Genomic DNA, 13,953 nt, shown 5'->3' with positions numbered 1-13,953 from the left:
GTATGTATAATTTAAGCAGATATGGACCTATCCATAAAAGAGCTTATAGACTTATGGTAGAGACTATTACAGGTTCAGTTATTAGCCATATAACAACACAAATATATAATTTTGAGTCATGGTAAGGGCCAGGAAGGAAAACTGCAAGGAGCCGTGCTTCTTCCATTAGATTGTAAATTTCATAAGGGTAGAGAGAGTGTCATTTGCTCACCATCGTATCAGTAGATTCTGAAGGACAGAAAAGCAAGCTAGAAGGGAGTTAGAGTTCCCAGGTTTAGCAAGTAAAAATACAGGATGTCCAGTTAAATTTGAATGTCAGTTAACAACCAATAATATTTTAGAATAAGTATGTCCCATACAATATTTTGTTTATCTGAAACTCAAATTTAATGAGGCATCCTATGTTTATCTGACAGCCCTATTTGGAGTATGTCATGGATTGAATTGTGTCCCCCCAAAAATGTGTGTTAACTTGGTTAGGCCGTGATTCCCAGTATTGTGTGGTTGTCCTCCCTTTTGTGATTGTAATTTTATGTTGAAAGGATTAGGGTAGGATTGTAACAACACTCTTACTCAGGTCATCTCCTTAATCCAAGGTAAAGAGAGTTTCCCTGGGGTGTGGCCTGTACCACCTTTTATCTCTCAAGCGATAAAAGGAAAGGGAAGCAAGCAGAGAGTGGGGGACCTCATATCACCAAAAAAGCAGCACCAGGAGCAGAGTGCATCCTTTGGACATGGGGTCCCTGTGCCTGAGAAACTCCTCGACCAGGGGAAGATTGAGGACAAGGATCTTCCTCCAGAGCTGACAGAGAGAGAAAGCCTTCCCCTGGGGCTAACAGCTTATAACCTACTAGACTGTGAGAAAATAAATTTTTCTTTGTTAAAGTCATCCATTTGTGGTATTTCTGTTATGGCGGCACTAGATAATTAGGACAGCCAACAAAAAGAACATCGAAGAGGAAATCACCAAATCAATACCATTTACGGTAGCCCCCAAGAAATATTTGGAAATAAAATACTTAGGAATAAATCTTACCAGAGATGTAAAAGACCTATACAAAGAAAATTACAAGACACTACTGCAAGAAACCAAAAGAGACCTACATAAGTGGAAAAACACACCTTGCTCATGGGTGGAAAGACTCAACATTGTAAAAATGTCTATTACCAAAAGCGATCTGTAGATACAATGCAATTCTGATCCAAATTCCAACGACATTTTTTTTTTAATGAGATGGAGAAACAAATCAGCAACTTCATATGGAAGGGAAAGAGGCCCCAGATAAGTAATGCATCACTGAAAAAGAGGAACAAAATGGGAGGCCTCACACTACCTGATTTTAGAACCTATTATACCGCCTGGTACTGGTACAACAATAGAACATAGACCAATGGAACAGAATAGAAAATCCAGACATAAATCCATCCACATATGAGCAGCTGATATTTGACAAAGGCCCAAAGTCAGTTAAATGGGAAAAAAGACAGCCTCTTTAACAAATGGTGCTGGCTTAACTGGATATCCATCTGCAAAAAAATGAAACAAGACCCATACCTCACACCATGCACAAAAACTAACTCAAAATGGATCAAAGACCTAAATATAAAGTCTAAAATGGTAAAGATCATGATAGAAAAAATAGGGACAACATTAGGAGCCCTAATACATGGCATAAACAGTATACAAAACATTACTAACAATGCACAAACACCAGGAGAGAAACTAGATAACTGGGAGCTCCTAAAAATCAAACACCTATGCTCATCCAAAGGCTTCACCAAAATAGTGAAAAGATTACCTACAGACTGGGAAGAAGTTCTTAGCTATGAAATTTCTTATCAGTGCCTGATCTCTAAAATCTACATGATACTGCAAAAACTCAACAACAAAAAGACAAGTAACCCAATTAAAAAAAAGGGCAAAGGATATGAACAGGCAGTTTACTAAAGAAGACATTCAGGTAGCTAACAGATACCTGAGGAAATGTTCACGTTCATTAGCCATTAGAGAAATGCAAATCAAAACTACGATGAGATTCCATCTCACTCCAACAAGGCTGGCATTAATCCAAGAAACACAAAATACTATTGGAGAGGTTGTGGAGAGACTGGAACACTTATACACTGCTGGTGGGAGTGTAAAATGGTACAACCACTTTGGAAATTGATTTGGCGTTTCCTTAAAAAGCTAGAAATAGAACTACCATACAATCCAGCAATTGCACTCCTTGGAATATATCCTAGAGAAATAAGAGCCCTCACACAAACAGATATATGCCCACCCATGTTCATTGCAGCACTGTTCACAATAGCAAAAAGATGGAAGCAACCAACAGATGAATCCATCAACAGATGGATAAATAAATTATGGTATATTCACATAATGGAATACTACCCAATGATTAAGAACAATGATGAATCTGTGAAACTTCTCATAGCATAGAGGAATCTGGAAGGCATTATGCTGAGTGAAATTAGTCAGCTGCAAAAGGACAAATATTTTATGAGACCACTATTATAAGAACTCAAGAAAAAGTTTAAACACAGGAGAAAATATTCTTTCATGGTTGCAAGGGTGAGGAGGAAGGGAGAGGGGTATTCACTAATTCGGTAGTAGACAAGAACTATTTTAGTTGAAGGGAAAGACAACACAAAATACAGGTGAGGTCAGCACAACTGGACTAAACCAAAAGCAGTTTCCCGAATACAACCAAATGCCGGAGTAGCAGGGATGGGGGTCTGGAGACCATAGTTTCAGGGGACATCCACGTCAACTGGTGTAACAAAACATATTAAGAAAATATTCCACATCCCACTTTGGTGAGTAGAGCCTGGGGTCTTAAACGCTAGCACACAGCCATCTAAGATGCATCAATTGGCCTCAACCCACCTGGAGCAAAGGAGAATGAAGAATACCAAAGATACAAGGTAAATATTAGCCCAGGAGACAGAAAGGGCCACGTAAACCAGAGACTATATCAGCCTGATTCTTGAAGAACTAGATGGTGCCTGGCTACCAGCAATGACTGCCCTAACAGGGAATACAACAGAGAATCCCTGATGGAGCAGGAGAGCAGTGGGATGCAGACCTCAAATTCTCATAAAAAGACCAGACTTAATGGTCTTACAGAGACTAGAAGGACTCTGGAGGTCGTGGTCCCCAGACCCTTTGTTAGCTCAAGGCTGGAACCATTCCCAAAGCCAACTCTTCACACAGGCATTGGACTGGACTATAAGACAGAAAATGGTATTGGTTAGGAGTGAACTTCTTGGCTCAAGTAGAGACAGGAGACTATGTGGGCAGCTCCTGTCGGGAGGCGAGATGAGAAGGCAGAGGTGGACAGGAGCTGGGAATACAGAATGGAGAAGCGGAGTGGGCTGTCTCGTTAGGGGGAGAGCGGCTAGCAGTATATAGCAAGGTGGCTATAAGTTTTTGTGTGAGAGACTGACTTGATTTGTAAACTTTCACTTAAAAAGTACAATTAAAAAAAAAAATGAGCAATAAAAAAACAACCCTATTTCAAAATGGGCAAAAGACCTGAACAGACACCTCACCAAAGAATATACACAGATGGCAAGTAAGCGTATGAAAAGATGGTTAGTATCATATATCATTAAAAATGTGCATATTAAAACAACAGTGAGATTCCACTACACACTTAATAGAATGGCTGAAATTCAAAACACTGACAACACCAAATTCTGGAAAAGATATGGAGGGATAGGAGCTCTCATTCATTGCTGGTGGAAATATAAAATGGTAGAGTTGCTTTGGAAGACAGTCTGGCAGTTTCTTACAAAACAAAACACAGGCTTACCATATGATCCAGCAATTGTACCTCTAGGTATTTATGCCCAAATGAGTTGAAAATGTACATCCACATGAAAATCTGCACACTAGTGTTTATAGCAGCTTTATTCATAATTGCCAAAAATTGGAAGCAACCAAGATGCCTTTCAATAGGTGAGTGGATAAACAACAGTGGAGTATTATTCAGCAATAAAAAGAAATGCACTAGCTAGCCATTAAAAGACATAGGAGAGAAACCTTAAATGCATATTGCTAAGTGAAGGAAGCCAGTCTGAAAAAGCCACTTTCTGTATGATTCGAACCACAAGACATTCTGAAAAAGGTAAAACTATAGAGACAATACAAGGATAAGTTCAAAAAAAAAAAAAAAAAAAAAGCCAGAATCCCTGGGTGGTGCTGCTAAATGTTTGGCTAACTGGAAGGTTGGCCGTTTGAGGCCATCCAGAGGTACCTTGGAAGAAAGGCCTGGCAATCTACTTCTGAAAAATTAGCCACTGAAAACCCTATGGAACACAGTTCTACACTTGACACACATGGATCAACATGAGTCAAAATCAACTCATCAACAACTGGTTAAAAAAATCTGTCAGCAGTTGCCAGAGGGGAAGAGGGATGAATAGGTGGAGCACAGGGCATTTTTGAGGCAATGAACCTATTCTGTATGATACTGTAATGGTGGACACATGATGTTATGCGTTTGTCAGAGTCCATAGAACTGTACAAACAGCGAACCCTAATGTAAACTATATACTTTAATAATAATGTATCAATATTGGTTTATCACATGTAACAAATGTACCACATGAATGCAAGATATTAGTAATAGAGAAACCTTGTGCAGGGGGAAGAGGGTTTATATGGGGAAGCTCTGTACTTTCTGTACAATTTTCTATAAACCTAAAACTGCTCTAAAAATATGATAAAATCTTTTTTTAAAAATTAATAGGTATAGAAGGATTTCTTACATGCTTCTTAAGCAGCTGCTTCTAGAGCACAGCCACTAGCAAATAGAAATTATTGAACTCTCTTCTAGAGCACATCCAAGCCATCCCACTGAAGTTCTTCAGCTTTCTACCTCTTCAACTCAAAAATTTGAGTCTTCTCATATTTTCTTGTCTTTTTTCTTTTATGTCAGTGGAAGAAATGCCCAATCTCTTTTCTAAGGCACCTCAATCTCCTGGATTTGACTGTGTGACATATTTTCCTTCTCTTTTTATATCTTCCATCTCTCTTTTTTCATTATTCTTTTTTGAATTTTAGGTTTATTTTTTACAGCAGTTGTTGTCAAACTGCTTTTTACTAATATTTTTGTGGTGGTACCTCTTCATGTAATTCAATTTCAAAAAGGGCCCTGATGCTGCAAAAGAAAACTAGAAAACTAGTATAATCCTAAAATAATGCCCCCCCCAAAAAAAGATGGAAACCCTGGTGGTGTAATGGTTAAGTGCTACGGCTGCTAACCAAAGGGTCAGCAGTTCAAATCCGCCAGGCACTCCTTGGAAATTCAATTTCAAAAAGGGCCCTGATGCTTAAAAAGAAAACTAGAAAACTAGTATAATCCTAAAATAATGCCCAAAAATACTTTTATTATGTTCATTACTATAGGGTTGTTACAGGGTCCCTGTGAGTCTGAATTGACTTCATGGCAGTGGGTTTAGTTTTTAGCTTTATACTAGTCTCAACTTCTTCACCATCCAGCTTTCCTTAACCTTTTGTTGGCATGCAAACACTTTATGGGAAATTCACTTATGATTTAACAGTTTTAAAATCTGATGGTGTTTTCTTAATTAAACTTCTTTATGTTCTCTCTTGGAACTTGTCAAACTTTCCCCCATTGCTGGTAGTTTCTCTTATACTGTCAGGCATACACAATTTCTTCTTCCACACGAAAAGACAATGAAATATATTTGACCCTGTTTCCTTAAGTTTCGTTTTTCCTTCCCCTTGGATTGACTTTTTGAAATAGTACTCTATATTTCGGCTTATACCCAGTGCCATTGAGTCGATTCCGACTCATAGCGACCCTATAGGACAGAGTAGAACTGCCCCATGGAGTTTCCAAGGAGTGCTTATACTGATTTTAATTCCTTGCTTCCCTTTGGCCTTCAACTCTGCCTTCTGACTTTTATCCCCATTACTTCCGTGATACTTCTTTGGTAAAGATATAAAAAGATACCTTTTTGCCACATCAAATAAATGCATTCTTTCAAGTTCCTTCTTACTTGAACTAGATGCACATTTTTACTTTTGGTCATCCACTCCCAAGACTATTCTTTTTGACATTGTACTCTCCAGGCTGTCCTGACTCCTTCTTTAGCTTCTTTTCTCTTTCTGACTCTTCTTCTTTATTCTTTATATGGTCTGTGAGCAACTTTATGTATTCTCACACCTTCTACTCTCCTTCTCATTCATGCAATCATTGAATGAGTTCCTCTTGGTGCCAGGCACTATGCAATATTGTTAGGAGTCAGTGGGAGTGAGACTGATACATCCACTGTTCTCATGACATGTATAATCTAATAGGAAATACAGATAAATAAACTGGCAATCATGGAACAGTGTGATAAGTATTCTGGTAGGGGAAATGCATAGGACGAATACCTAACTAAGCCTGGAGGGGTCAGGGAAAGCTCCTTGGGAAGAAATTACAGCTGAAAGGGACTGTGGGAAGGGCAATGTTTCAGGCAGAAGCAATGGCATTTGCAAAGACAAAGAGAAGGCAGAGCATGACTGAAGAATGGAAAATCATTGTATCTTGATGCGTGGAGGGAAAGAGAATAGAGAGGAATAAGGCTGTAGAATCATATAAGTCCTTATAAACCATGTTAAAGAGTTAGACAGTGTCGTGTGATATTAATGATAATTGTTCGATAATTTCCACATTTCACTTAATCACAATTCTTTAGAGTGGGCACAGATTTGGATCTCTTCCAGTTAGTTGGCCAGATAGCTGTCTTCCAAATTTTTTGACATAGACAAGTAAGTGTTTCCAGCGTTGCATTCTTTTGTTGAAGCGTCTCGACTGATATTTTGTCAATTCCTGGACCCTTGATCATATGCTAACTGCGAAATGGTTAGACATCAACCAGTTGTTTTTGGTAAAGTGACTCTGTGTATTCCTTCCATCTTCTTTTGATGCTTCCTGCATCATTTAATTTATTGCCCATAGAATCCTTCAGTAATGCCATCTCGAGACTTGAATTTTCTCTTCAGTTCTTTCACCTTGAAAAATGACTAAGGTGTGTCTGACTGAAGCCATGGTCTTTTGAGTCACCTCATATGCTTTTGAAAGTTGGGTAGTGAAAAAAGGAGAAGAATTGATGCATTTGAACTGAGGTGTTGGCAAAAAATATTGAATATACTGTGGACTGTCAAAAGAATGAACAAATCAATCTTAGAAGAAGTGGAAACATTTGAGCCTTAAGTAGACTCTGGGGGACTTGAAAGTTGATTTTATATAGAAACAGAGGGAGAGAAAGGAGTAGTGTTAGTTTTGGTTGTAAATGATAGAAACTTAATTCTAACTAGTTAAAAAAGGGTGTTTACGTAGGTCCACAGAATCCACTGAGCCATGGAAAGGACAGAGCTACTGCTCAGCATTAGGAACAACTGGAACCAGAAATTCATGCTACCAGGACATTTTTGCACTTTTTGGTTCAGCTTCTTTCTGGGAAAAAAAAAAATTTTTTTTTTTTCAATTGTGCTTTAGGTGAAAGTTTACAGAGCAAATTAGTTTCTCATTCAAAAATATATACACTGATTGTTTCGTGACATTGGTTGCAATCCCCGAAACATATCAGCACTCTCCTTGTTTTCAGTTCGGGTGCCCTGCATTGATTCATCCAGTTTCCCTGTCCCTTCCTGCCTCCTCATTTTTGCTTTTGGGCAGGAGTTGCACATTTAGTCTCATATACTTGATTGATCTAAGAAGCGTGTTCCTCACATGTGTTATTGTTTGTTTTGTAGGCCTGTCTAATCTTGGCTGAAAGGTGAACTTCCACAGTTTTGTCTTTTGAGTTAGAAGGGTGTCTGGGGGCTGTAGTCCCAGTGGTTTCTCCAGTCACTGTCAGAGCGATAAGTCTGGTCGTTTTTGTGAATTTGAATTTTGTTCTAGATTTTATTTCTGCTCTGTCCAGGACCCTGTATTATGATCCCTTTCAGAGCAGTCAGTGGTGGTAGCCATGCACTTTCTCTAATTCTTCTGGGCTCAGGCTGGTAGAGGCTGTGGTTCATGTGGTCCGTTAGTCCTTTGGACTAATATTTTTCCTTGTATCTTTGGTTTTCTTAATTCTTCTTTGCTCCAGACGGGATGGGACCAATAGAAGAATCTTAGATAGCTGCTCACAAGCTTTTAAGACCCCAGACGCTGCTCACCAAAGTAGGTTGTAGAACATTTTCTTTATGAACTGTAATGCCAATCGACCTAGACGTCCCCTGAGACCATGGTCCCCAGCCCTCAGTCCCAGTAGTTCCCTCCCTCAAGGTGTTAAGATATGTCTAGGAAGCTTCTATGGCTTTGCCTTGGTCAAGTTGTGCCAACTTCCCCTATATTGCCTGTTGTCTTTCCCTTCACCAAAGTTAACACTTATCTGCCATCCAGTTAGTGATTTCCCCTACCCACCCTTCCCCTCCCTAGTAACCATCAAAGATATTTAAATGTTTCCTTGAGTTTTTGTAGTAGTGGTCTCATACAATATTTGTCTTTTTGTGATTGACTTATTTCACTTAGCATAATGCCCTCCAGATTCATCCATGTCGTGAGATGTTTCATGGATTCATCTTTGTTCTTTATTGTTGAGTAGTATTCCATTGTGTGTGTACCATAATTTCTTTTATCCGTTCAGCTGTTGATGGGCACTTAGGTTGTTTCCATCTTAGTGCTATTGTGAGTAATGCTGCCGTGAACATGGGTGTTCCTGTGTCTATTTGTGTTGTTTTCTGAATTTTTCATCAGTGCCATTCTTGCAAGGGTGAGATGATATGTCATCATGGTTTTGATTTGCATTTCTCTCATTGCTAATGATCATGAGCATCTTTTCATGTATTTGTTGGTTACCTGAGTGTCCTCTTTGGTGAAGTTTCTGTTCGTGTCCTTTGTCCATTTTGTGATTGGGTTGCTTTTCTTTTTATTGTTGCATTATTGCAATTTTCTGTATATTTTAGAGATAAAAACTTTATCAGATACGTTGTTGCTGAAGATTTTTTCCCAGCCTGTAGGTTCTCTTTTTACACTCTTGGAAAAGCCTTTGATGAGCATAAGGATTTAATTTTTAGGAGGTCTCAGTTATCTCGTTTATCTTCTAGAGTTTGTCCATTTTTACTTATGTTTGATATTCTATTTATGCCAAAATTAGGATGCCTAGCGTTGCCCCTACATTTTCTTTCATGAGCTTTTTAGTTTTAGGTTTTACATTTAGGTCTTTGAACCATTTTCAGTTAGATTTTGTGTATGGGATGAGGTATGGGTCTTCTTTCAGTTTTCTGCAAATGAATATCCAGTTTTGCCAGCACCATTGGGTGAAGACTGTCTCTTCCCCATTTAATGGTCTTCAACCCTTTGATGTAGATTAACTGTCTGTAGGTGGTTGGATTTATTTCTGGGTTCTCAATTCTGTCCCATCGATCTATGTTGTTGTACCAGTACCAGGCTGTTTTGACTTCTGTAGCTGTGTAGCAGCTTCAGAGATTGGGTAGTTTGAGGCCTCCCACTTTGCTCTTCTTCTTCAATAATGTTTTATTTATCCAGGGGCTCTTTCCTTTCCATATAAAGTTGGCGATTAGTTTTTCCATCTCGTTAAACAATGTTGTTGGAATTTGGATCAGGATTGTATTGTGTCTATAGATTGCTTTGGGTATTACTGGCATTCTCACCATGTTAAGTCTTCCTGTCCATGAATGTGGTATGTTTTTCCTTTTGCAGGTCTCTTCTGGTTTCTTGCAGTAGTGTTTTGTAGTTGTCTGTGTGTAAGTCCTTTACATTCCCGTTGGTGTTGTTAGGTGCCGTCAAGTCGTACAACGGAACGAAAGACTGCCCAGTCCTGCGCCATCCTCATGATCGTTGTTATGCTTGAGCCCATTCTTGCAGCCACTTTGTCAGTCCATTCTGTTGAGGGTCTTCCTCTTTTTCATTGACCCCGTACTTTAACAAGCATGATGTCCTTCTCCAGGGACTGATCCCTCCTGATAATATGTCCAAAGTATGTGAGACATAGTTTTGTCATCCTTGCTTCTAAGAAGCATTCTGGCTGTACTTTCAAGACATATTCGTTCTTTTGGCAGTCTGTGGTGTATTCTGTATTCTTCGCCAGCAGTACAATTCAAAGACGTCAGTTCTTCTTCGGTCTTCCTTATTCATTGTTCAGCTTTCCCATGCGTATGAGGTGATTGAAAACGCCATGGCTTGGGTCAGGTGCACCTTTAGTCTTCAAGGGGACATCTTTGCTTTTTAACACTTTAAAGAGGTCTTTTGCAGCACGTTTGCCCAATGCAATGTGTTGTTTGATTTCTCGACTGCTGCTTCCATGAGTGTTGATTGTGGATCCAAGTAAAATGAAATCCTTGACAACTTCAGTCTTTTCTCCGTTTATCATGATGTTGCTCATTGGGTCAGTTTTGAGGATTTTTGTTTTCTTTATGTCGAGGTATAATCTCTGCTGAAGGCTGTGGTCTTTGATCTTCATCAGTAAGTGTTCCAAGTCCTCTTCCCTTTCAGCCAGCAAGGTTGTGTCATCTGCATAACACAGGTTGTTGATAGTCTTCCTTCAATCCCTGTGTCCCGTTCTTCATATAGTCCAGCTTCTCACATATTTGCTCTGCATACAGGTTGAATAAGTATGGTGAAAGGATACAACCCTGACACACACCCTTCCTGACTTGAAACCACTCAGTATCTCCTTGTTCTGTTTGAACGACTGCCTCTTGGTCTAAGTGCATGTTCCTCATGAGCACAGCTAAGTGTTCTGAAATTCCCATTCTTTCCAATGTTGTGTAATTTGTCATGATCCACACAGTCAAATGCCTTTGCATAGTCAATAAACACAAGTAAACATCCTTCTGGTATTCTCTGCTTTCAGCCAGGATTCATCTGACATCAGCAAGGATATCCCTGGTTCCATGTCATTTTCTGAACCTGGCTTGAATTTATGGCTGTTTTCTGTCGATGTACTGCTGCAGCCGCTTTTGAATGATCTTCAGCAAAATTTTACTTGCGTGTGATATTAATGATATTGTTCGATAATTTCTGCATTTGGCTGGATTTCCTTTCTTTGGAATAGGCATAGATATGGATCTCTTCCAGTCAGTTGGCCATGTAGGTGTTTATTCCTAGGTATTCCTAAGTATTTACCTTTTTTAGGGAGGGGCACTATTGTAAATGGTATTGTATTCCTGATTTTCTTTTCACAATTCTCTTTGTTAATGTAGAGAAATCCGACTAATTTTTGCATCTTGATCTTGTTGTACCTTGCCATTTTGCTGAAGCCTTTTATTAGTTCCAGTAGCTTTCTTGTGCATTCTTTGGGATTTTCTGTGTATCGGATCATATTGTCTACGGATGGGGGTAGTTTTACTTCTTCCTGTCCAATTCGGATGCCCTTTATTTCCCTTTCTTGTCTTATTACTCCAGCTAGGACTTCCAGTACAATGTTGAATAAGAGTGGCGATAAAGTTTTGGAGCAAGGTGTTCAATTTCCGTGTCTGACTTTTTTTCCTTGCTTTTTCTGTTACTGATTTTGATTTTTATGGCATTACAGTCAGAAAAGATGTTCTGTAATATTTTGATACTTTGAATTCTGTTAAGGCTTGCTTTATGGCCTAATATGTGGTCTTTTCTGGAGAATGCTCCATGTGCTTTGGAAAAGAAAGTGTACTTGGCTGCCGTTGGGTGGAGGGTTCTGTATATGTCTATGAGGTCAAGTTAGTTGATTGTGGCATTTAGACCTTCAATGTCTTTATTGAGCTTCTCTCTGGATGTTCTGTCTGTAACCCAAAGTGTTGTTTTGAAGTCTTCTCCTATTATTGTGGAGCTGTCTGTTTCTCTATTTGGAGCCCTGTTTTTGGGTGTGTAAATATTTATTATGGTTATTTCCTCTGGTGTATTGACCCTTTAATCATTACATAGTGTCCTTCCTTATCCTTTGTGGTGAATTTTGTTTTAAAGTCTATTTTGTAAGAGTTTAATATTACTACTCCTGCTCTTTTTTGATTGTTGTTTGCTTGATATGTTTTTTTCCATCTGTTGAGTTTGTGTCTTTGAGTCTAAGGTGTGTCTCTTGTAGGCAGCATATAGATGTATCGTGGTTTTTTATCCATTCTGCCACTCTCAATCTCTTTGTCAGTGCATTTAGTCCATTTACATTCTGCATAATTATTGCTAGGTATGAGTTTAGTGTTGTCATTTTGATGTATTTTTGTGTGCGTGTGTGGACAGTTTCTGCTTTCCACTTAATTTTCTGTGCTGAGTTGTTTTTCTTTGTGTATTGTCTTTTCATCTTCTTTGTTGTTGATTTTGTATTTGCTGAGTCTTTATGTTTTTCTTCTTTTTATTTTGGTGTCCTTTGTGGTTACCTTAATATTTACCTCTGTTTTTCCTGGTTTAAACCAATCTGTTATTTCTTTATATCATCTTGACTTCCTCTCCATATAAAAGTTCTATAACTGCATCATTTAGCCCTTCTTTTTTGTTTTAATATTGTCATCTTTCACATATTGATGTCTGTATATACGTATTGATGTTCCCCTATTTTCAGTGTTTTAGCTTTCATTTATTTTTGTGACTTCTCTCTCTGGGTTGATATCAAGTCATTCTGTCCTGTGTTCTAGTCTTGTATTGTTATCTGATGTTATTGATTTTCTAACTGGAGCACTCCATTTAGTATTACTTGTAATTTTGGTTCTGACAAATTACCTTAACTTCTGTTTATCTGGAAATGCCTCATTTCACTGTTATAATTGATAGACAGGTTTGCTGGTTACATAATTCTTCACTGGCAACTATTTTTCTTCGAGACTTCATGTATGTCATCCCATTGTCTTTTTGCCTGTGTGGTTTCTGCTGAGTAGTCAGAGCTTAGTCCTTAGTCTTACTGACTTCTTTGTAGATGACTTTTCATTTATTTCTAGCCGCTCTTAAAATTCTCTCTTTAGCTTTGGTTTTGGCAAGTTTGATTATAATATGTTTTGGTGTCATGGACTGAATTGGATCCCCCCAAAAAATATGTGTCAACTTGGTTAGGCCATGATTCCCACTATTCTTTGGTTGTCCTCCATTTTGTGATTGTAATTTTGTGTTAAAAGGATTAGGGTGGGATTGTAACACCACCCTTACCCTTACCCAGGTCACATCCCTGATCCAGCATAAAGGGAGTTTCCCTGGTATGTGGCCTGTACCACCTTTTATCTCTCAAGAGATAAAAAGGAAAGGAAAGCAAGCAGAAAGATGAGGACCTCATACCACAAAGAAAGCAGCACCAGGAGCAGAGCACATCCTTTGGACCCGGGATCCCTGCACCTTAGAAACTCCTTGACTGTGAGAACATTGAAGACAAGGACCTTTTTCCAGAGCCGACAGAGAGAGAAAGCCTTCCCCTGGGGCTAATGCCTCAAATTTGGACTTTTAGCCTACTTTACTCTGAGGAAATAAATTTCTCTTTGTTAAAGCCATCTGCTTGTGGTATTTCTGTTATAGCAGCGCTAGATAACTAAGACACTTGGTGACTTTCTTTTGGGCCCTACCATGTGTGGGGTTCGATGAGCTTCTTGGGTAGATATCTTCTCATCTTTCACAATATCAGGGAAGTTTTTTGCCAACAAATCTTCAACAATTCTCTGTTTTCTCTTCTTTCCAATCACTTGGATGTTATTCCTCTTGATGGAATCCCACATAATTCTTAGGGTTTCTTCATTTTTTTTAATTCTTTTTTCTGATTTTGCCTCAAATAAGTTGGTGTCAAGTGCTTTATTTTCAGTCTCACTATTTCTGACTTCCGTTGCCTCAGTTCTGCTCCTATGACATTGTATTTATTGACTTTCTCATTCTGAAATTTTATTGTTAATCTTTTGGATTTCTGTTTGCTTTCTGTCTATGGATTCTTGCAGTCTGTTAAATTTGTCATTATGTTCTTGTATAACCTTCTTAAGTTCCT

General features: G+C 38.7%; 1 protein-coding gene across 10 annotated transcripts in view; it reads left to right on the top strand.

The window, feature by feature from the left end:
• The window catches only part of NFAT5 (nuclear factor of activated T cells 5), a 142,053-nt gene that overhangs the window by 38,313 nt on the left and 89,787 nt on the right, over positions 1-13,953 (top strand). The window lies entirely within an intron of this gene.

The sequence above is a fragment of the Loxodonta africana genome, chromosome 21 (assembly GCF_030014295.1).
Source record: "Loxodonta africana isolate mLoxAfr1 chromosome 21, mLoxAfr1.hap2, whole genome shotgun sequence".
NCBI classification, from domain to species: domain Eukaryota; kingdom Metazoa; phylum Chordata; class Mammalia; order Proboscidea; family Elephantidae; genus Loxodonta; species Loxodonta africana.
Note: the sequence above shows the minus strand (reverse complement) of the source record. Positions and strands in the feature narration are given on the sequence as shown.